This window comes from Hoplias malabaricus, chromosome 8, assembly GCF_029633855.1.
Source record: "Hoplias malabaricus isolate fHopMal1 chromosome 8, fHopMal1.hap1, whole genome shotgun sequence".
NCBI classification, from domain to species: Eukaryota; Metazoa; Chordata; class Actinopteri; order Characiformes; family Erythrinidae; genus Hoplias; species Hoplias malabaricus.
Genome location: NC_089807.1, coordinates 28,975,332 through 28,998,606, shown reverse-complemented (window position 1 = coordinate 28,998,606; position 23,275 = coordinate 28,975,332). Strand labels below are relative to the sequence as shown.

At 39.7% G+C, this 23,275-nt stretch overlaps 1 protein-coding gene across 1 annotated transcript in view; it reads right to left on the bottom strand.

Annotated features, from left to right (window-relative positions):
* Positions 1 to 23,275, bottom strand: part of csmd1a (CUB and Sushi multiple domains 1a) — a 603,150-nt gene that overhangs the window by 579,028 nt on the left and 847 nt on the right. The window lies entirely within an intron of this gene.

Genomic DNA, 23,275 nt, shown 5'->3' with positions numbered 1-23,275 from the left:
CCGTGATGCAAACAGCAAGCCCATGTGGACGATGGATCTGATTGAATTAGACATGCATGCATTCATGAGTCCACCTCTGATCTGACTCCCAGTAATGTTTCTTATTTTTTTTTTATTATTTATTTATTTATTTATTTTTTTGCAGGCCAGTAACAGACATTTTTACATACATGGTCTTCTGAAGTTCAATCACTTTGCATTTACAATGAAATGACTGCAGTATCAAGTGTTAAGGTGTGTTGACATGGGATCCAGGCCCATTACATCAAATAATATTAAGGTGGAGGATGGTCCTGGATATTTTTTTTTAAATGGGGCTTAAAAGCTCTGTATTTCCATTTTTAAGGCAACAGCATGGTTATCAAAGCCATGGTTTGGTGAAAACGTGATTGGATTTTTCACCAAGCACAATCTCAGACATGTCACAACCAACCTTTGCTTCCTTAGTGTAGCACTGAAGCTTCAAGGACTAAGTCATCTTTTTCCAGGTCTTCATTTAAAAGGGACATATTGTCCACATATTAAGACAGTTCCCTAGGGTCCTAACATCTTTGTTCAGATCGATCGGTTTCAGCGATAGGTCTGTTCCTTTAAAAGAGAATAAGCCACAGTTCAGTTTGGAGCAGAAGCACTGGTTCTTAATGATTTTCTGAATGGTTCTCATTCATCAATTTTGTTTTCACCCTATTTAATCAGTAACCTTATTTCCCTGCTTTTTTGTGTTTGTTTTGTTCAATTTAACCTCACCTCTGCGCTCTCCAGGCCTATGATTGTAGACTCAGACGAGGAGGCAGGACAATTTTAGAGTCAATTTACTCTATGCAAGATGCAACACAAAATAAAATATATATATATCTATATATTTATCCCATATTTTCAAACTCAGTCAGCCCACCAAAACAAAACCAAAATTAATAAATAACCTGGGCTGGTTGTTTTATTGCACAGTGTGTGTGTGTTTCAGGTGCTCCAGATCCCCAAATTAATGTGCAAATGCACTGAACAATTGATTTTTTTTTTTTTCATAACATGTTCCCTTTAAGGTCATGCAGACTTGTTAATGTGGTTTAAGGCACATTTTGCTGTGAACTATAAAAATTAAGAATATTTCACTGCTGGATTCAGCTGCTGTTGTGTTGTTACTGACCTCTAGTGTTTGTTCACAATTCTTTTTGTTAGACTCCATCTCTGGCACTGGGCTCACATCTAGTTTGCCACCATCAGCACAGCCATATCTTAGTCAGAATGGGGCCAGATTGATACTTTGCAGGGTTTCACTGTTGTTTCACATCCAATTTGCTATACTTACAGTTGGAGGAATGTTCACATCCACATGCTACCTGGATGACTTTGTGAGTGGAAAATTGTGTATATTAGATTTTGTAGTTAAATTTTACATTAAAATGTTTTACATTAAAATTAAAGCGTCAATCATTGGGATGTCTCCTGTAATAGTGACCTGTAATAGGGAAAACACAGACTCTGTCGTTGCTACTCCGGGCTCAGCCTGGCAGAAACTACACTATGTAACATTTAGAGCAGGGTAGGATATTACCACACCTTCATTTCAACTGTAAAAGTGATTACATTCTGCAACTGTCGGGGGAGCCCGGGTGCAAAAGTACCAAATCCTAACCAAAGTTACCTAGTGTTCCTAGTCAAATGAATGCATGTTTTATACAGTTTTCATGAACTCCACTGTGTTTCCTGTCATGAGATATAATGCTGTAGTAATTGTAGTTGGTGGGTGTGTGGGGTGGGTTTTGTGACATAGGATCAATTAGTTTTCCAATCATTCACCTCGCTTCATGAGCTCGACTTCAAACCCCTTCCCAGGTTTCAAAAAGCTCTTTTAATGGCATCATCACAAATTCTGAGAGCAGCAGGGAAGCTGACAAACACTTCCACATGAAACAGACATTTATTCTTTTGCTCCAACCCCTGGCACCCAGTGGCGCTGTAACAAATGAGGAGCAATCTTTAGGCCGAAACCTTGCCATGACCGTTTGTAACAGAGCAGCTTAAGCGCTCTGTTTTGCGGTGACAATTTACATGCAACTGTGAATTTAATTTAGAAATTGCTGGCATTAAAGCCATCAATTTGTGCCTGACAGCTCATTAGAACGTGTCAAATATGCTGGCCTGGGGAAGAACACCAGGTATAGTAAAAACCAGAAGAGGAAAAGTTTAAGAGCGTCATGCTGTTCGCTTTCCATATCCTGCCATTGCAATCAGCATGACCTTGCTCACCCAGTGCCACTCTCTCTCTCTTTTCTCTGCTAATAAAGGACAAAGGGAATTCTGTACACATACAAGGAAAACGTGCCAAAAACTGCCCTCAACTTTTACTCTTAAAGAGGAATGGCCCGGATTGCTCTTATCAGCACTTCTGTGTAGATTTCTTCAAGAGCCAGAGACTACATTAGACCGCTAGATGAATAATAAGGCACCTATTAGAATGGATAGGGCAAAAAAGTGCCTTAGTGCTTTAGTGCTTTCTGATTCTATTCTCCTGCTGAGTTAAGATTATCTTCTAGGGAGACATTTGTGAACACTCCTTCAGCAAAAAGTGGTCTGCCAACCCATTCTGATCCCCTCAGATTAATAACATATCCCGGTTTTTGGAAAGAAAGAGCCCAAAGTGCTAAAGCTAGTAGCAATGACATGCTGGTGTCAATAACAGATGTCACATCAGTGGTGTCAAATGCTAAAATATCCTACAGATGTGCCTCATGCAACTGAATTTTTACTCTGGGTCGATAGATAAAACAGTGTTAGATGAAAGAACATGAGAAAAATAGAACTAAGATATTAGCCCCAATATTTTAAAATGCAGCCCTTTCTGCCCTGTCCTCAAAACGGCAGAGACGCTAATCTCATTTTAAAATCTTTCTCAGCCATAATTAACTAACTGCCCCCAAGTAGGACCCAAAGCCCTTTGCTGCCCTTTTGCATCTAATATCCCTGCTACATGCCTGGTCTCACTTCTTAGCTCTGTGCAGTACCTAGTGCTTGTTAAAAACTAAAGCCCAATTCATAGTGGAAAGAGACCTGCACTAATAAATATCATCATGCGAATGGCATCCTACGCAAAATACAGATTTTCAAATTTGAGGCCACAGAGAGACAGCAGCTCTGGCAGAAGTTTCCCAGAGCTTCCTTTTCTTTTCTTTTTTTTTTCTTTTTTCTTTTTTTTTCTACCAACTATCTCAGACATAAGTGCTGCATCTGTTGCCATGGAAACTATACGCCTCAAAATGCATACAGTACAAGACTAAATTGCTGAAAGAATGAGGGAGTCGAGACCAAATGAGAAAAACAAGTTGTTGATCAAATACGGGGCTCTCTTAAACACAATTTCAAAGCACTGAACTGTGCAATCGCACAGTGGGATTGCCCATTACAGCAGCGCTTCTCAAGCCGGGGTCCGGGGGACTCCCCAGCAGCCCACCAGCCTATGCCTGCTGCAGCGAAATGAGATTGCTTCCCAAACAGATTAGATTACAGGAAATTCAATTTATCACAAGCAAAGGCAAATAATTCTGCCAGATTCTAGCTAAATTAAGAATGTCGGTATGAAATTAACTGGTTATATACCAACTTTGTCTTTTCTTAGCTTGGATGAACCGTTGTTCCAGAACTTGAACAGATGCATTAAGATGGGATTCTGATGGGATTCATTACTTCATTCTGGGTGATAGAGTACTGATAAACAAAAAAACTGCTATACAATCAATTTCATACACAACCATTATAGCAGTGCAGTCAGAAACTTACTGATATCCTTCTTCTGGGAAGAAATCTGAGAACTTTTTACACTCTGATACATTTATAAAAATAATGGTATCTGTAATTGCTGTAGAGCTTTTCATACTCTGAGAAATTGTATTTGATTTTGTTTTCAGGTACCTTTGGTATGAGAAATGCACTATAAAAAATAATGTGATTTTATTCATATACAAATCATTTATTTATTTATCTTACTCATGCTTGCTACAACCTATCAGAATCCACACTGTCTAAAAACTGTCTATGATGCATAAAGTGTCTCATGATCACCTTTAAGCATTTCAATGTCATATATAGGCAAACAGCTGACCCCTAAAAAGTCCAATAATCTGTCAAGCACAATCAGAGAACAACAAAAGAGGTGTTTTTATGAAGAATGGAGTGACCTCAGTTTATTGCAGTGATTGTGCAGTTTATTTGGCTCTATCAAAGAAAAAAAAGCACAATATTTGAATGTCTCCTGGGGAAAAAATCACCCCAAGTATCCACAAGCTTCATTACACATACTGCTAAACTGTCAACTTTAAATATGGCTAAATTTTAAAAAAGATTCAAGGCCACTGCAATTTCTACCTAACAAATTACAGTCAACAGACTATCTTCGGTTATGTGACATTTTAGACTTTCCAAGTTTAGTTGAAGAAATATTCTTCAGTTAATGTACAGAGCTGACCCAAACATAATTACTTGACCTAGACTAAGAGCACCGCTTATTCCAGGTTCTCTGGACATACAAAATTACTGTTCTGTGAGGTTAATGAATTTGGTATTAGGCCATTTGGAATAAACAATGCTCCAGAGCAAACTAATCTAAATACTCAACAACGATGAAACCTCTGGAAGACCTCTAGACTTTGGATAAACTCTACTGTCATCCCTGGTCTTTCTACTGGTTGAGACTTTATCAAGAGTGCCCAGGAGCTCTGCCATGCATGAATCATAATTAGCACTTACACTCTTAAAAATAAAGGTGCAAAAAAGGGTAAAGGACTATTTGGTGCCTTGAGTGCCTTGAGTCGAACTAATTTTGGTTTCCCCAAAGATCCTTGCAGTGGACGCCTCTTTGGGGAACCAGTTTTGTAAATTAAATGTGAGAGTGTGAAGAAACTCTGCAAAGTTCACGAAAAGGTTCTACACCAATTAAAGATTTTCCCAGAATCAATTATTCAAGCAAAGAAGCATTTAGAAATCCATATTTTTTAACTGGTCACGGCAGACAATTCACCTCAGAATTCCGGGAGTGATGCGGTCCACAATGGCATCTGGATGTAATCCAGGTTTGGTAGAAAGAACATACAGACGCCATCTATTCACAACAATGGATTGTTTGTCTGCAATACTTTAGCAAAGGTCCTTTTAAAACTGGCTGCACTCCTCTTTGTAATGGGAAAACCGATGCCACTCTGGTTTTGCAGTGAGCTTTGCCCGGAAATGGAGGCTATTGTGAGCTTGACCTGAGAGGAAGTCACTTTTATGGCCCTTTCTACTTCTAAGTTCTTCAATCAATATTTCCTCAGCAGTCTGATCTTACAGTTCTATCCTAAGCCACAGACCTTGCGATGGAGCCCTCCCTGACTGCAGTCTGTTTATTCAGATTTACACATTGGCTTTGTTGAATAGTAAAGTTGTAGCAAAGCTGTGAACTAAAGCATCATGTACTTTATCAATTCCTCTGACAGAACAACAGCTGCAAACAAAACCCTAAAAACAGCTCTAGGAGGGAGCATTGTAAAGTTACTGCAAGTTTTATATTTCATTTTATCATCACTGATTGTTCCACTGTCAGATTTATTTACTTTGTACATCCTTAAAAAAAGACTCCTTCATCGTTCTTGGCTTGGATGTTTGGGTAAAATAAATGCATTGTCTGGAGGATCTTTAAACTTTTGAAAGGTAGTTTTCATTTGCAAAAATGAGTGCGTGACATCTTTCTGGAGGCCCACTAGTGGCCATAATGCCATTCTGGTGGCAGGATGGATATTAACTGACTTTTATTTTAATGTCATTCACACTGTGCAAAGTGAAAAATAAATCAGGAGAATCAGAGCTTTCTCTTTGTTACCATGGTTCCTATCGCTGTATAAAATACCGTCCACAGCTTTCTTGTTTGAGGGACTGTTTTTGTTTGTTTGTTTGTTTGTTTTCTCTTCAGAGTGACTGTGAAAACTCATTCAGAACGTAGTTTGGATCGGTAAGAGCTTGTCACAGCCTTGTTTAATCCGAGTAAATATAAACACACTTTATATGTTAATTATATTTGTTTTCATATGTTCTGTTGTTCCAAATCACAGTCCCTTACACCAACAACAAAAATAAACTCAAATTTTCAGCTTCATTAGGCTGCATTCTTTACACTTTAAGAGGCATGCAAAACATCAGAGACCCAACTGAGACAAGTGGGTGAAACTCAGACATGGTGGCCACTGCAGAAAGGTGTTGAAAAGATCTTTAAACAAAGGTTCACAAGTCAGTTTTCAGGGGCCCACTAATGGCTTATAATGAGCCAATTGTGAGTTGATTTTGCTGATCTCTTTCTTTTATTTTGAAATGATGTACACATCTGAATATTATCCCAGCATCCCGTGGTGTTGGTAAAACATGGAAAGCTTAACAAGGGAAGAGCAATATAGCAGTTTATAATGGATAAAGTGAGGCTAGGATAATGCTAAGCAGCAACACATTTAAAAATACTAGGCCTCAAACACTAGCTAGCGGGATCAACTTCAAACCAACATAGCAGAAATATCTCACTTTGAGCTACAGCAAAACCATCAAACAAGATAAGTCCCTCCCGCCCATTGTTCTCCTTAATGGGGTTTATATTTGAGAAATCCCGCCTCTTCCAGTTGGACAACTCGTCCTTTTGGAGGGTCAGGCTTGGAGAGGGTGTGGTCCCTAAGGACCAGTTGAAGAACGCTGTTAGCTATAGCATCAACCAAAAAAAAAAAAAAAAAACCATTTCTGAAACCATTATTTTTAAAGGTGTAGATGCTGGTGAAGGAGAGATTACCTGAGACATTTTTGATGAAGCATGCTATGAGGAGGTTTGGCTTCGGTTGAAATAACCTGCTGTATCTACTGCAGCTTTTAACATCAGTGAAGATAGCTGAGAGAATTCCGCAGCTTCAGCAACAAGCCCTTCTTCACGGAGGCTCTGTGCATTGCAAACGCTCTGCAGATGCTGGCTGTATGAAGAAAGAAAGCCACTGACACTTAAGTCAAGAGGTTGGTGAGAAGTATTAGTGGGAATTGTAGGAGATGGGGAAGAAATATGATCACTGTCCTTCACAAGCTGCAAAAGTGCCATTTGGAGTCTACCATGTGACAGTAATGTGCGACTGGCTTTGGAAATTTTACCCAAGGGGTACGGCACTTGTAGAGAAGAACCCAAGGTCACACGTAAATATAAAGAAAACTAGAACAGCCTTCACATTTTCTAAAAGGCCACAGACTAAAAATAAATGAAGAGGAGTGTTATTCCTCTGGATTCTCTGGACTCCAAATGAAAACCCATATGAAAATGAAATATACCGTTTTAGGATTTTTTAGGGCTATTATTTGCTACACGCCATCTAAGCAGTTGCTTATGATCCCAAATATATTCAGTACGAAGGTGTGGGCTCTGGGGTAGAATGTGGCTTCAGGCCTGTAAATATTAAGATGTAGCTTTGATATTATCAGAATTTCTCAAAATATATTTTCATACTTTGAATGGCTTTGTAAAGTTGACTTTTGAATCAAAAGTTTGCATCTGATTTTTTTTTTTAATGAATAAAACATACAGTATCAACACAACATTTTTTCAGAGTTTATATTGGCAGTTGATGTTCTGATCTTATTTAGAAGCACACACTGAAGTAAATGTAATGCTTAATTCAACTATGTCCTGGCACCTGATTTCGCACCCATTTTGTAGAAGGAAATATCTTGATTCTTTGCCAGATACACTATGCACTTTGAAGATTAGCCGACCACGCGGGCCACACCTTTCTCTTTCCAGCTGGTTTAACGCAGATAAAAATTTCCCTCACGGTGTGTAATAACATTTTAACGTTGGCTTAAATCATTTAAGCGAACACCCCGGAGAGATGTGCCACGCAGTCTTTCACAGATCACAGATGTAGGTGCACAGCAACGGGGGGTCGTCAAATCTGCCAATGGCTGACATGTACCCTTTATGCTCAATTGCATCTTGGCAAAAGTGAAGAGGAATTGTTACTTTGGGGATCTGAAATGACAGGCTGCTACAAGATGCACTGTCACACATTTTAATGCTGTTAAAAAAAAAAGAAAAGAAAAAAGTAGAATGGAGAATGAGCAGCATGTTGTCCTGGCTGTTTGTGTCTATGGTTGTGATGTCACAGCGCATGGCTGTTAGGTTGGGATATCATTTCATACTACACTTTTCTTATTGCATCAAATATTTCAACAGTGCCTAAAGAGCACCGTCTAGCTGCCGGGTTTATAACTTCTGAGGTTTTTGCTGGACCGCCTACCAGGCCAGCCTAGAAGAGACATTTTCACTTACTGACTGACTGACTCCTAAAGTTGAAACACACATGCACAAGTAGGAACTATAAGTTCAGCCATATTTCACAGACAGAACATAAGGTAGCGCAACTACAACATCTGTTGTTAGTTCAGCCATATTTCACATTCCAGTTTGTGAACTAAATTTGGAACCGTTCTGCGCGTTTCCACCGACATAAACTAGTTCACAAACCAGAAAAATTAGTTCAGGAACCAAAGAATAGCAGGTTCCTCAGTGCGAACTGTGGCTGAATAATAGGGAATAAGACTGGAACTCACTCCATTTGTGTGTGTTTCTGGGGCTGTGTTTGGCAGGACAAAATGTGCATTGGATAGTTCACAAGCTCAACAGGATGACTCTGAACTCGTCAACATTTACACACGTATTACATCTCACACAGAGAGGAGGACTGCTGAATTTGTCTTATTTCACGTGAGTGTGTGTCTTTGCTTGGAATATTGTAAAGGGAATTGGTGGGAAGATATTTTGTGACGTCAGTGTGTTTATAAAACTCCATAGCTGCAATCAGCCTCCTTAAACTTCATGTGCTTTAACCAGTTACATTGAATAAATAAGTATCAGTAATTTTTAAAAACAACAAAATTTTCTTGGTCTTCCTTGGTTCTTTGTGGTAGATCATCTAGTATTTATTTTTTAAATAAAACAATCAAGCCCCCTCCAGGGTGTATTCCCGCCTTGCGCCCAATGATTCCAGGTAGGCTCTGGACCTACCGTGACCCTGAGCTGGATAAGCAGTTACAGATAATGGATGGATGGATAAAATGATCAAGAAATACACTGATGCCGGTGTTACATATTATGAACAAAACTTGGTGCTTCTTTTCTCATTTCTGCGTTAATTAGTCCTGCTCTCCATATTTTCTGTACAACACAATCACGTAATAAAAACCACATGTAAACAAAGACATTGATATGAAGCACAAAAGCTTCTCCAGACCTTCCAATGACAAGGATATGTATTTTGGGCTTCCCTGTTTTTGAAATGCTAGAAACACCTCTGTGACAATGGTTATATGGCTCATGGTGGTCCAGCAAAAATAGACAAAACTAGTTTCTCTTTGCTCTTGTTTTTAGCCAATATTCTTACCTATTTATTATTTACCAATTCCTCCTGCTAGCTAAGGTATCCCAGTCACATAACACTACCCAGCTCTGAGGGTGAGACTAGCTGACGCTTCTCTGAGATAAGTGGCTTTAGCCAGTTTTGATTTCTTTTTGAATTGTTGCTATCATTACATCACTGTACAATTCAACACATCTGGAAGAGTACATCTATCCATTGTGTTGGAGGTTGCACCATGGGGGATATTTTTTGTGTTTGTGTTCAAGTTTGGGGACAGTGTGTGACGAGATGTGTGTTGGTCAGGGGAGTTCTCCTGTTCCGCAAGTGTTGGTTTGTGGCACCCCCTGAAGCTTGTTTCTTGTTCCTTTTGGCACTATGAGGTAAATATCATAAAAATGTTTTCTGTCCTAAAGTATTATGGTATTATGAGCATATCGTCCATCCTTTCCATCACAAGATATGTGAGGAGACAGCAGGTTCAATTGAAAGTCCTTATCACACCCAAAACACATCCTGTTCTCACTCTTGTAGTCTTATGGGAAGTGCTATGTTACCAAAAAAAAAAAAAAAAAAAAAAAAAACACTCACAGGACAGATCAGACTCATTTACATCTAGATGGAAAAGCCTTAAAGCATTTTACGATGTAAGTAGCACTTCATAAAAAGAGCAAGCTGGAAGCACAAGTCAGTTTCAGACATGTGTTTTAAACGTACGAGCTGGTGAATATCAATAAGCTTGAGTGCAACACAAAAACGAAAAAAATAAATAAATAAATAAAAGAAAGAAATAAAAATCAATGGCAATCACAGCGAGCCTTAGCAGAAAGGCTATAAATGATTGCTAATCTGATCTTTGAATAGCCGCTCAAATAATTAAAATTGTCTAACATCACAAACAGCCAAACAGTCAATGGGGCTGATGATTTGTCTTCTTGGAGCGACCTCTGAGATGATAGTTCAGACTCAGACCAACTATCAGTGTCTTGTTTTAAAAAGAAAAGTATGATCCTTGTCTTGGGTTATTGTCTGTGAGGAGTTCACTGTGTTCCCTCTTTGTGTGTGTGGGTTTACTCTGGGTGCTCCGGTTTCCCACTGGCCTTGTTTATGGTTGCAGTGGGTCCAGAGCCAGTAGTTCTGGGTGCAAGGCAGGGACACGCCCTGGATGGGATGGCATCACACGGCATTGCACTCTCACACACACCTATAGACACTTTTGAAAAAGTGACATTGACAGTGACACTGCATGCTGTGCCACCATGCTACACCAATTAGAATATTATACTTGACATTAGCTTCTCATATGCACTTTCTAAGAAGCCAGGAATGTGTTATGTGCACTATAGCACCTGGTACCTATAAACATTTGGAATATGCTCTACGTAATAAATAATAATAATAATAATAATAATAATAATAATAATAATAATAATAATAATAATAATAATAATAATAATAATAATAAAGTTAATTCCTTTGGGAGGCGGCACGGTGGCGCAGCAGGTAGTGTTGCAGTCACACAGCTTCAGGGGCCTGAAGGTTGTGGGTTCGATTCCTGCTCCATGTGACTTTCTGTGGGGAGTTGGTGTGTTCTCCTGTGTTTGTGTGGGTTTCCTCCGGGTGCTCTGGTTTCCTCCCACAGTCCAATAAAACACACATTGGTAGGTGGATTGGTGACTCAAAAGTGTCCATAGGTGTGAGTGTGTGAATGAATGTGTGTGTCTGTGTTGCCCTGTGAAGGACTGGCGCCCCCTCCAGGGTGTATTCCCGCCTTGCGCCCAATGATTCCAGGTAGGCTCTGGACCCACCGCGACCCTGAATTGGATACGCGGTTACAGATAATGAATGAATGAATGAATAATTCCTTTGGTTTGTTAGGTGGCATTAGTGCACAAAACCAGTAAATATCAGTATCAGGTCTAGAACACTTGACTTTGTGTGGCATGCACAAACAAATTATGCAACTCCATTTGAAGACTTCTGCTTTGTGATATTGATATAATTAATTACTTCACAAATAGTACGTTCATGACTAAGTAAGCTCAAGCTTAATATAATTATACTATCATACCGACTCAACCAGAAGCTATGACATTTTGTTCATTTTACATTTTGATGTTATTAATCATTGTCATTTGATCACTTCTAAGCGCTCTGCTGAGTAGAGGGAGCACTGCTAGGCCCTCACAACCACCATTGGCTCAGGAGCACTTCAGTCCTTTCTCATATGGCTCAATGTGTAAATATCTACAAAAATTAGGACATGTCTTGTGTTGATTATAACTGGTGTGTGTCCTATGTGAATAAGGTATTCTTCTCTTCAATCACCACAGCTGATTAATCTGTTGCACTTAAATCACTGCAGTTTCCTAAATTAAACACAGAGTGCTCAAATCAAAGCTAATTTCTGCACAACTTTGACGCAATACAATACAATAGAACACTCTGAAGAACCTCACACCATGGTTGAAAATGAAGTCAACAGATCATATATGTATAGTTCTACATGTTCATATAGGGGCCCTGAGCCACAACACTATTTAATGTGGCAAAATCCCCTGCTCAGAACAAACCACACAGAATTAGAGGTTCAAAACACATTTGACAGGAACATGTATCTAGGTCTGCAACAATGCACAAGGCAATTGTCCACAAAACTCACCCTCTACACACACCCCACCTACACACACACACCCAAAACCTGTAAATGTCAGCTGGCTAGCTGTTGCTAACTCCTATTTTTGGTTATCTTCTGCCCTTTTGAGAATTTTGATCAGTTTGCTGGCATTTACTTGAAGCATTATATAAGAGTTTCCTGAAGCTCCTCCTTTGAGGCTCGCTGCCTTCAGATCTACAGCATCAATTACTCTCAGTGTGTCTGTGTCTGTGCCGTGTGTTTACGCCGGCTGTGTGTTGTGGCGTGTTTCATCCTATTGTCCAAGACTGCAGTTTCACATAAAAATGATCATTTCAAACTGATCAGCCAAGTCCTGTGTAGAAATAAAGTACTTGTACTGTGTGTGTGTGTGTGTGTGTGTGTGTGTGCATGTGTGTGTGTGCATTTAAGAATAGGTGGGTGAGTGGCAGAAAAAGTGAGGGGGAGAAGAGAGAGAGAGAGAGAGAGAGAGAGAGAGAGAGAGAGAGAGAGAGAGAGAGAGAGAGAGAGAGCATTCCCAGCCAGCTCAGCACAGCCTCTCTGACTGACAAATGTGAGACATGCCAAATTAAAATGCTCGTTTGATGTCTTCAGTGATAATTACAGGTCCTTATCCCCTCTCCGTGTCTCAGAATGACTTGATGTTTCTCTGCCATCACTTCAACACTGTTTGCATATGCGTCTATGCACATTTAATGCTACAACTATGTAGTGCTCAGTATTAAGCATACACTATGAGTCATTGAAACCAATGAAGGAAGAGAGAGAGCGAGAGAGAGAGAGAGAGAGAGAGAGAGAGAGAGAGAGAGAGAATACCTCAAAGCCTCACAAATTCCACACCTAGTTTAAATTTACCATTTGACGCCTTATCTGCAGTAAAGAGGAACATCTTGGCACTTGGCAATTCTGGAAGAAGGCTGTGCCAAAACTCACTGCATTGCATCAAACACAATGCTATGTCTGTTTCCAAGGCCTGCCTAATTACCTACACGACCTCTAATTTCCACTAAAATGATAATAGCCATATTGATATTTTGCACATTGCTGCCTTCTGCACCAAGTCATATACAGTGGTCTAAATGTGGGAGTATTTACATTCCCTTGTCATTCGAATTGTGTCAGTTGAAATCATTCAGATGAGATGCCAGGGTGACATCAGTCAAAGCGTCCCGCTGGCTCCTCTTTCTATGGTGCCAGTGGTGGGCAGTTTGTAACGTCAAGGACAATAACTTTTCAGGAAGAATTAATATTTCACTAGTCATGGAGCCTATTTCTGCATAATACCATGTGAAGATGTGTTGTTTTGTGAGCATTCAAGAGCATCATGGGCTTATCCAGGTCACTCTTCTCAGGAGCAGACTTTCCAAACAGATGCGACTAGAAAACTCTGACCATTCAGTAAAATTAATAATTTCTTTGGACATAGGAATCTCCACAATAGAAGCACCACTTACATTAAGTGCTTTACAATATCACTGCTTTGCACAATGGTGGGGTTGGGCGTGGGCACATTGGCTCAAGTTCCTTATACAGAAATCTGATGTTTGGCTGTGAATGCAGATATATCAAAAACGATTGTTTATATTTCAGTGTATTGTATAAATTCTATATAAATATCACATATTTGAGATATTGGCATAATACATGAACCATAAATATATTTTGATTAATAAGTGCTGAATTTTGATTATAGGTCCTGAATAATCAACATGTAACTTGTTCTCCTTATATGGCTCTAAATAAAATGCATTTTCACATCCATATATTTAAAAAAAAGCCTTCTTTTCACATGCCACACTTGCCTGTGTGTGAGACTCTATGTCACTGTTTGTTGTTTGCAACACATGGAAAAAAAGATATGTCATTACAAAACCTATACATTATAAAAGCAATTATCAGGACAAGGCTCAGAGAATCTATCAGGAGAGTCTATCAAAAAGCTGATGAAAAATGCCATCTGCTATGGGGTTGTTTGCGTTGCCATGGTTATGCCACGGGCCACAGTTATCACCATGGCTCTGAAACACCCACACAAGCTAATCAGGTGAAGAAGTGCAGCTTTTAATAGACATTTTAAAGCTCTGTTAGAACTATGCTTTAGATTTATATTTGATCATCAGTTGGATCTAGTTTAATCAGTCGTCTTCTGTAACCACTTCATTTGGATCAGGGTTGCAGTGGGTCCAGAGCCTTTGGACAGGGCTCATAGTTTATCACAGGGCATCACACACTAACAATTGCCCATTTCAAATGATCAATCTATCTATCTATCCCACGGTGTTGTTGGACCGTGGGAGGAAAGTATGTCACTCTTACACTTAAGCTGTAAGAAAAAGTATTATAATAATTGTAGATGTTAAAATGTTGTTTTATTTTAAACAGTTCTATAATGAAAGATTACAGATATTCACCTCTTTCAGGAGAAGAGACTGTAATGTACCTTTAAGGAACACAACTGGACTTCACCTCTGTTGTACTTTTAAAGCTACATTTACACTGTTTGTATCTTTAGTGAATAATAATGTACCACTTTCTCCAGACTCCTGATCAGATTTCAGCCTGGTGACATTGAATGATCCAATAGCAATAACACAAACCAAACATTTTATTGTTCACTCTTTTTTTCTGAGAGTATAGGAAACCCACACATACACAGGAAGAACACACCAAACTCTTTCTAGAGAGTGACCTGAGGTGAGGATCATACCCAGGACCCTAAGACCCTGGAGCTGTGTTGCAGTTACACTAACAGTAGCCTCACAGCATGAATTGTAGTCATCTATTTGCCACAGCAAATGTAACTGAGTGATGTATAACAGAAAAAAAGAAAGATTAAGAATATTCTTCTTGCTGCGCGCTACAGTCCCAGCTCACTGGTTCAAAAATGGATGTTTGTTCTGTCACAAATTTCTTGGCCCTATGATACAGTCTATAAAGTCATCACTTTCTCCCAGAGCAGACTGCCTCAGTAGTACGCAGCTAGCCTATGGCTCCGGCACTCCACTCATATCATTTTTCCCTCATGTTTTTTCAGCTGGAGCTTGTGGCATGCTTAAATAAAATTAACAAATTTTTCAAACTCTTCCAGGCCTCCAGCTACTGGATATTGTGGGAGTGTTTTGGGAAATGCCGGAGAGAGAGGGAGAAAGCGATTTAAAAGCTCTCCTCCTCCTCAATTAGCCAATATTTTAACTAGATTCTCCAGCTGAGTTTCACATTCCGTCACTGTGTCGATGATAAACTAGCAAAGGCATAGTTTTTTGAGTGAAATTTGAGTTAACTTTAAAAGATTCAATCAGTCATTTTTACCATAGCAAAAATTTGTATTTATTTATTTATTTGTATTATTTATGCATACATACATACATACATCTTCTTTTCCGCTTTTCCATTTCAGGGTCGCGGCGTATTATTTATGTTTTTTTTTTTTACTTCTATAGAGTAAAACACTTTTCTACACTATTAAAAATCCTTGGGCAAGACTATCACTAGTTACCGTGTATGAGAGCCTCTGTAAAATGCTGAACATGTAAATGATAAAGCTTTAAAGGGATTCTTTCTTATAGGAGTACCACTTTCTCCAGACCCCTGAACAGATTTCAGCCTTGTGACATTGAATCATCCCATAGCAATAAACCAAACCAATATTGTTCACTCTTCTCTTTTCTGGTCTCTTGCTGTATTACACTGTTACAGCTGCTGATACTGATCTAAGTAGAATACTTTTTGTTGTAGCTAACCTTATTAAAAGCACATTGCAGCTGCTGTGAACTTGGACATTGTGCCTAGTTGAAATATTAAATGGTATATGAATGAGTAGCAATGTAAATTTCTGCTTAATTAGGGTTGCATTTTTGAACATAAATATTTTTATTTTTATTTAGTTATCGTTAAAGTACCAGTACATAGCAACAGTAAGCTCTGGTTGTTGCGGTTGACAAAAAAAAAGCAAATTCTTGCGATACATCATCACTATAATAACATCGCTGTCCGAAGAATAATATGTATCTCCAATTTTTTTTTTTTTTTGTTTACTACCACATTAACAAAGCAGCCGTCCTTCACATTACATGACAATTTCATGTTGAATGAACCAATACAAATGCTCCAAAATTACTTTTTGTATTACTATCTTTAACATTTCTTAACTTCCACTGAAAACTAAGAAGGGTGGCACGGTGGTGCAGCAGGGAGTGTCGCAGTCACACAGCTCCAGGGGCCTGAAGGTTGTGGGTTCAAGTCCCGCTCTGGGTGACTGTCTATGAGGAGTTGGTGTGTTCTCCCCGTGTCTGTGTGGGTTTCCTCCTATGGTCCAAAAACACCCTCCAGAGTGTGTTCCTGCATTTCGCCCAGTGATTCTGGGTAGGCTCCGGACCAACCCTAAACTAGATAAGTGATTACAGACAACAAAATAATTAATTAATGTTTTTATTGGACAATCTCAATGTGCATGATAAATCAAACATTGATTCTCTGAATGTTCCAATATTCCAACATAATTCCACATAGATTTGGTTCATTCTACTTAGTTTATGATATAAGCCAGTCTAAAGATTTACATATGTATTTTTATACTTTACTGTAAGGATTTAATGGTATTCGGGCATAAGCACATTAGTGAGGTCAAGTTCAAATGTTGGATGGTTAGCTCTGGACCACAGTCACTGCTCCAAACTCATCCTATCCATCACTGCAGGGAAACCAGCAATAAAGAACCTTTCAGATGTAGATGGTAGATGGTTTACTGTAAGTGAATTTGAAGGCTTTGTACCAGTTCGTGTTTATTTTTGCACTGTACTCCCATCTAGGAACCATTGAAGAACCATTATTTATAAAAAGCAAAGCCATCAGCAGTGAAAACCATAGCAACGTGTCTAAGCTAGCCATGCTGATTCACCAGATGCAGCTAGCGTGGGGGAGTTGTTGCCTCCACAAAGCTGCTACAAAGTGCAACGTTCCTGGTTTTTTCCCTCTCCCTTCGCTATAATCAGTCTCACAACAGGCTGTTGGAAATCAAAGGGAAATCAAATGCAAAACAATGTGGATTATCCCTCCCTTTGCGCAAATGCCGTCTCTGGAAGTGGTGTCAGTGAAGGTGGCGAATGAGGAGTGCTTCTATTCAACTGTCCTCAGTTTAGCCCTCAGCCATTTCACTGGATATTGGACTGGGACTACAGCATTGAATCCCTGCTCTGTAAACTCTCAAGTGAGCTAAACACAATTTGAGCAAGATTGTATGGGCAAGCTAGCGCTAGTCTAGTTCCTCCACAGAGCATCTATTCTTATGTGCACATTCTTTGTCAATAAGCCCATCTGTACCTTTGAGTTGATGCTATTTTCTTCTTCGCTGTTTTTTAAAGATGCTTCATGAAATAAACACCACAGCTCAGTGATGGTTCTGAAAAGCCTGATACTCTTGATTTTTGGATGGGCTTGATATTGAGACCAGGTTTAGGTATCACTTAAACTGTACAAATACATTTCTCCAGTGTATGTTCACAAATGGAATGAGTGGTTCAAAAAAACCAAAAAGGCATGAAAGAAAATGTTAAAACTTAGCAGTGGAATGGAACAATGGGCAGACTTCAGACGCGCACAAAGCACCTCTTCAGAGGGAAATCCTTGAAGTTTCCTGCCTCGATATAATGCCAGTGCATTTTCCACACTTGTGCTTTGGCCACCTTTTTATCCCCACCTCCTTTCACGAAACGCTGGCCCAAATTCAGCCTCAAATCCATCAGCTTGGTGTCATCAGCTGCTTCCAATGGATGGAAACCTTGTTTAAAAACGACCATTTCTGAAACCTAAAAACAGAGCCAAGACGAGGCCTAATTAAAATGCACATTTTCGGAATCGTGGGCCATTTAGTCCTTCTCCTTTTCTGCTTCTGATCTCCATAACCTTAAAATCACATTAATAGAGGAAGAAAAAAAAGAGAGGCAACACCGTTTGTGCTGACTGGGTCTGCTTTGAAATGCAAATGATTTAATCGGTTCTATATGTATGAGAGAGTCCCTTACATGCATTCTTTAAACGGGTCATACTGTCCACAAACTGATGACCACACAGCATTCAGTTCAGGAGAGAGAGAAAAAAAGCAAATATATAGATGTATGGATGGAAATGATAGAACAAACACCAAGGCAGAGGCAGGACAATCTGAGGAGAAGGAGCTGTCGCCAAGTTAAAATAAAAAGTTGCTCCGACATGAAGCCAGATGTCCAGTAAATAATTGATGTTTTTGGCTCCTAACTTTGCATCTGCCAGATTCATCAACGTCATTCTAGTGATGCAGCATGTTTATACAGGATAAGCATTTTAATTATTCCACAGGCCTCTTTTTAGCCATCAACAAGCGGCTTGGGTATTTGGAGACACTGTATGTGCAAATGTTTGTGGACACCTGCTAATCCTTCATTCCTCCTCCTGAAAACAAAGATATTAATGGCCATTTTGAACACTCCCAGGAGGATTTGATGGCATCAGAACATTACTGAGGTCTGATGAATGTGTTGGACAATTAGCTTTGGATTCACAAAGTCACTAATAATTATCCCAACGGTACGCTGAGGGTTTATATATCTCAATATTTCTGCAAGTGCTTCACACTGAGCATGGCAACCCCAGGCTTATGGTCAACACAATGCATAAAATGCTTTTATCTTGGAGAATTAATACTCTCAGAAAAACTGTCACTGTGGTGGTCCCCTCAAGCGTTCGTACTCAGTACTTGTGTTGTTTTTATACACTCCGTTTAATGTCCAGGACTCATTATAGCATTCTATAATAAGAGATTACAAATATTCACTTCTTCTGGAGGAGAAAATGTAATGTACTTTTAAGGAACAAAACTGGACTTTAAAACCACTGTTCTATCATTGTGAGTTATACATAGTGACAATGATGTACTTGTACTTGTACTCTTTTTTTTTCTGAGAGTGCACAAGCTAATTCCTCACTTTGTTCACAGTGTATGCAGTGTATATGTAGCTGAATTCCTTCATTAAAAGGTTTTTTTTTTTTCTTTTTTTTTTCAATTTCTGAATAGTCAGAACCTCCATGTCCATATCCACAGAATGCATTCAACCAACCACTGGTTCAAGGTAATTTAAAAAAGAAAAAAAGGCACTCATTTGAGCACTGTTTGCTGTACCTCTCATTCATTCACCTGTGCTGAACATGCATAGACTTATTTTTCCTAGTTGTTATTCCTTAAACAATACAGTGCAACACACATTTTCACAGATTTGACATTGTATTAGGCTTTCTAAATAACAGAGATATAATTCAAAGAGAACATGTTATACCCTTTTTCAGCAAGGTAACAACGTTCACTGGGGTCTTAGAGAAATGTCTGTGGCATGCTTTGGACAAAATGCCACAAGGATCAAACACTCTAAATCTTCCCTAAATGTCTAAACAATCCTGGTCAGAATGATCGGTTTCAGCACGTGTTCCTTTAAATGAGTATGAGCTGCAGCTGAGCTAAGCATGAGCGACCAGAAGTGAGGAGCGAGGAGCAGAAGCTCTGGTTTTTAGTCATTTTCATTTGATTCCATTTCTTCTTCATTCTTATTTTGGCCATATTAAACCAGTAATCTTACTGGTTTCGATATTTTTAACCTTGTCTATGCTTTCACTTAAACACGCGTCCAGTGCTTTGATTGGATAGACTCCGACGAGGAGGTGGAACTAATATTAAGTGCCTGCAGTCTTTGTAGAAATCAGCTCAATATCAGACCCACTTGTTTTATCCCATGGTTTCAGACTCAGGCAGCCCACAAGACATCTGGATGATCTGTTTCACAGTTTGTGGGTTGGTAGGAGCTTCAGATTCCCAGATTAATGCACACATGCACTGACAAAATGATATATTATTTATAATATGTTCCTTTAAAATATAGGGAATGATATGTGTAGGTTATATACAAACACTACACCATTTCAAAGAATGGACTTGAGCATCCCTGGATTTTGGTATCTGCAGGGAGTCCTGGAACAAGTCCACTGCGAATACAGAGGGCTGACTGTATTACTTTTTGAATGGCGCCTTAAGCAGAAAGAGCTTTCAAAGGCTTCAAATATTAAACAGTATATAAATATTACACGCATGAGGGAAATTAGCATATATTAATCAACAAAGCGGCATTTGAAGTCAATTAGGCAGTGTGGGTCGGAAAGGGCCTTCACATTTTAATATACAGGGCCTTGAAAGGCTTCAGCTCAATCTCTTCGGTCCCCTCTAGACCTCGAATGTCACATTTGCATGCGAAGCTTGAGGATGGACAGATTCAGAATGTCTTGTAGTTTGGCAACAACTCAGTGTCATCTAATTGTCAATGTGTATCTGCCGTGGGCCATCAAGCAGGCATCTTATAGTCGGGGTAATGCTGCTAAATTGTGCCTGTGTCCCTTTCATGCTTGAGGAGATTATATCAAACGCAACGGCTTGTCCAGTGGCAGTAACAGTTTTTCAGGCTTGACAGTCCAGAGCAATTGTAAATACTAGCAATGAAATGTGGGATTGGCCTGGGCAAGAGAACATTGGTGAGTGAGCTGTAAGGATCATTCATTCATTCATTGTCTGTAACCGCTTATCCAGTTCAGCGTGGGGCCGGAGCCCCCCCAGAATCATTGGACGCAAGGCAGGAACACACCCTGGAGGGGGCATCAGTCCTTCACAAGGCGACACACACACACAATTACTCACACACACACCTACTGACACATTTGAGTTGCCAGTCCACCTACCAACGTGTGTTTTTGGACTATGGGAGGAAACCCACGGTAACACAGGGAGACCACACCAAACTCCCCACAGACAGTCACCCGGAGCGGGACTTGAACCCACAACCTCCAGGTCCCTGGGGTTGTGTGGCTGCGATCATTCTATGTTTCAGATCAAAGGAACACTAAGTAAGATTTGGTATTTTTGCTTGTGGGCTCCCCTAAAGTTGCAGAGTGTAATCCACTTTTACAGCATTTTAATGAAATCAAGTGGGAGGGTGGAGGGAAAGGGATTGGTTTCCTATCCTCTTCTAAATGTTATATAGTGTATTTTCTCCGGTGCTGAGCACAGGCTAACAATGACAGAGGCTCTGTTCTCCCTCAGTGAAGTGAAGTGAAGCATCACAATAATTCTGACGCTGTAATTTTAAGGTAAAAATTCAACCTAGTGATCCTTAAAGAAGACTATACGTGATAAAATAGTGGTCCCCTGACTCACACCAAGTCTGCACTGCACATCTCTGCTTTCTACACAGAGGACTGGGGTTTTAGTTCCAGCTAAGGCATAAACATAACACTTTCCTAGTAAGAGACTCCACACACGCCCCGCACCGTTTGCCTACATTTGTAACAAGATTTCAAGTGTTACTCATTCGTTCAAACACAATCAATAAAAAGCTATCTCTTTCTATGGCTTCCGTTCCTCCACATTTCACAGGTAGACACTGGGTTACCTGATAAACCCAGTTGAACTGTCAGTCCCCCGGAATTTCTTCAAATGCCTTTATACCAAGCCCACAGCAAGTCATTGCTACTAAGTAATGAATCTTTCACATCCTGAGACTGGCTCAAAAACACAGCCCAAGCTCCTCTCTGAGAAAAAAGCACGTAGACAGTGAACCAGGCAGCTTCCATACAAGGGTCAGAGAGCAATGGGGCAAAGGTAAGAGTGGGCCATTCATATAAATAAGTCAGACAAATGGCTAGAAAGGACAGCACACTCCAGCAGAGCTGAACATTGAACTGTTTTATATTAAAACTGCAGTTTCAATTTGCCAGCACAGCTTTTACAATTATATCCCCCATTACTTAATGTTAATTTTAGCTTTAAGTGAGGAATTTATATCTAAAATACAGAGCTCATACAAAGATGCATAATATGAAGCTGATTTGATATCATTCATGATACATTTAGTTATCATGTTAAAATCTGGTAATAGATAGCCCCCTTAAAAAAGCCAGCTTTGTTTATCAAAAGTACAGCTTAAGATGTATTTACAATCACAAAGCATTAAGAGTTATCAAGTACAACACCATCAGTCCCAGCCTCTATTTCACCGACTCCTCTGCAACTCGCTTGCAGAAAAACCCGGTCCCACAAGCTGATGAGATGCTTCCTTAGGTTAATGACATAAGAAACCCATGGCTCTCTTAAACACACCTATTTGAGACTGTCATTGGAACACTGCCGTTTCAAAGCACAAATGCCCCGCCATGGAACTGACCACTTATTTCACTCACTGTGCCCATTCTAGTGTAAATGTATAAACAACACTGCACAGAACTGTTCTCAAAGTTAAACACTTGATGCTGGTAGTGGTCTTTAAAGTCTACACACTAACATTCCGTGATCAGGCCACAGAAAACAAAACAAACAAACAAATAATGAAAAAAAAACACCCTGAAGATTAATTCATTAAAATGAACATGCTGTCTATAATATTTTTCGCCAAATACTTTATCATCTGACACCAGTCATGTTACAATGCCACTTCCCCCACCGCTACGTGCAATAACGCGCATTAAGAAGGGGATAACACCAGCACGCGGCTTGTTTGGGGTAACGGACACGGCGCGAGCGTTCACTAAGCCAAACGAGCGCGAACGTCTTGGTTCACACTTCAGTTGTTGCGCTATCCCCAAAATAATAATAATAATAATAATAATAATAATAATAATAATAATAATAATAATAATAATAATAAAGACGTCAGTAAACCAAGAATTGAATAGCGTTCAGAGCGGGACATGGATATGAAAAACATACTGGACACGGACTCTGTACAAGACTGGTTAAAATAACTGGACTTGACCAGATTCAGTGAAGTGAACGAACGTTAAAACTGGAACCTCCGAGCTCTTCTCATTGTCGGTTCATTATGGATCCTTATTAATGTCGTTCATGACGTAATCTCGAACATATCAGCGTTAGGAAATCACAGGTGGCTTCATCTCAGATTACTGCACTATAACACGGTCAAAGAAGAAGAGAAGAGAAGAGAAGAGAAAAGAAGAGAAAAGAAAGGAAGAGAAGAGAAGACTTCACAAGAAAGTGCTGGAAGATGTCAGACACTGAAGCCTCAGTGGCAGGTCCTGCAGAAGGCTGAGTGAATCAGTGCTGCATGTTAATATTAGATGTGTCTGAAGGGGGGGGGGGGGGTGGGAGGTGAGGAAGAGCTGGGCCCTGCTGCGCTGGCTTTATTGGCTCCAC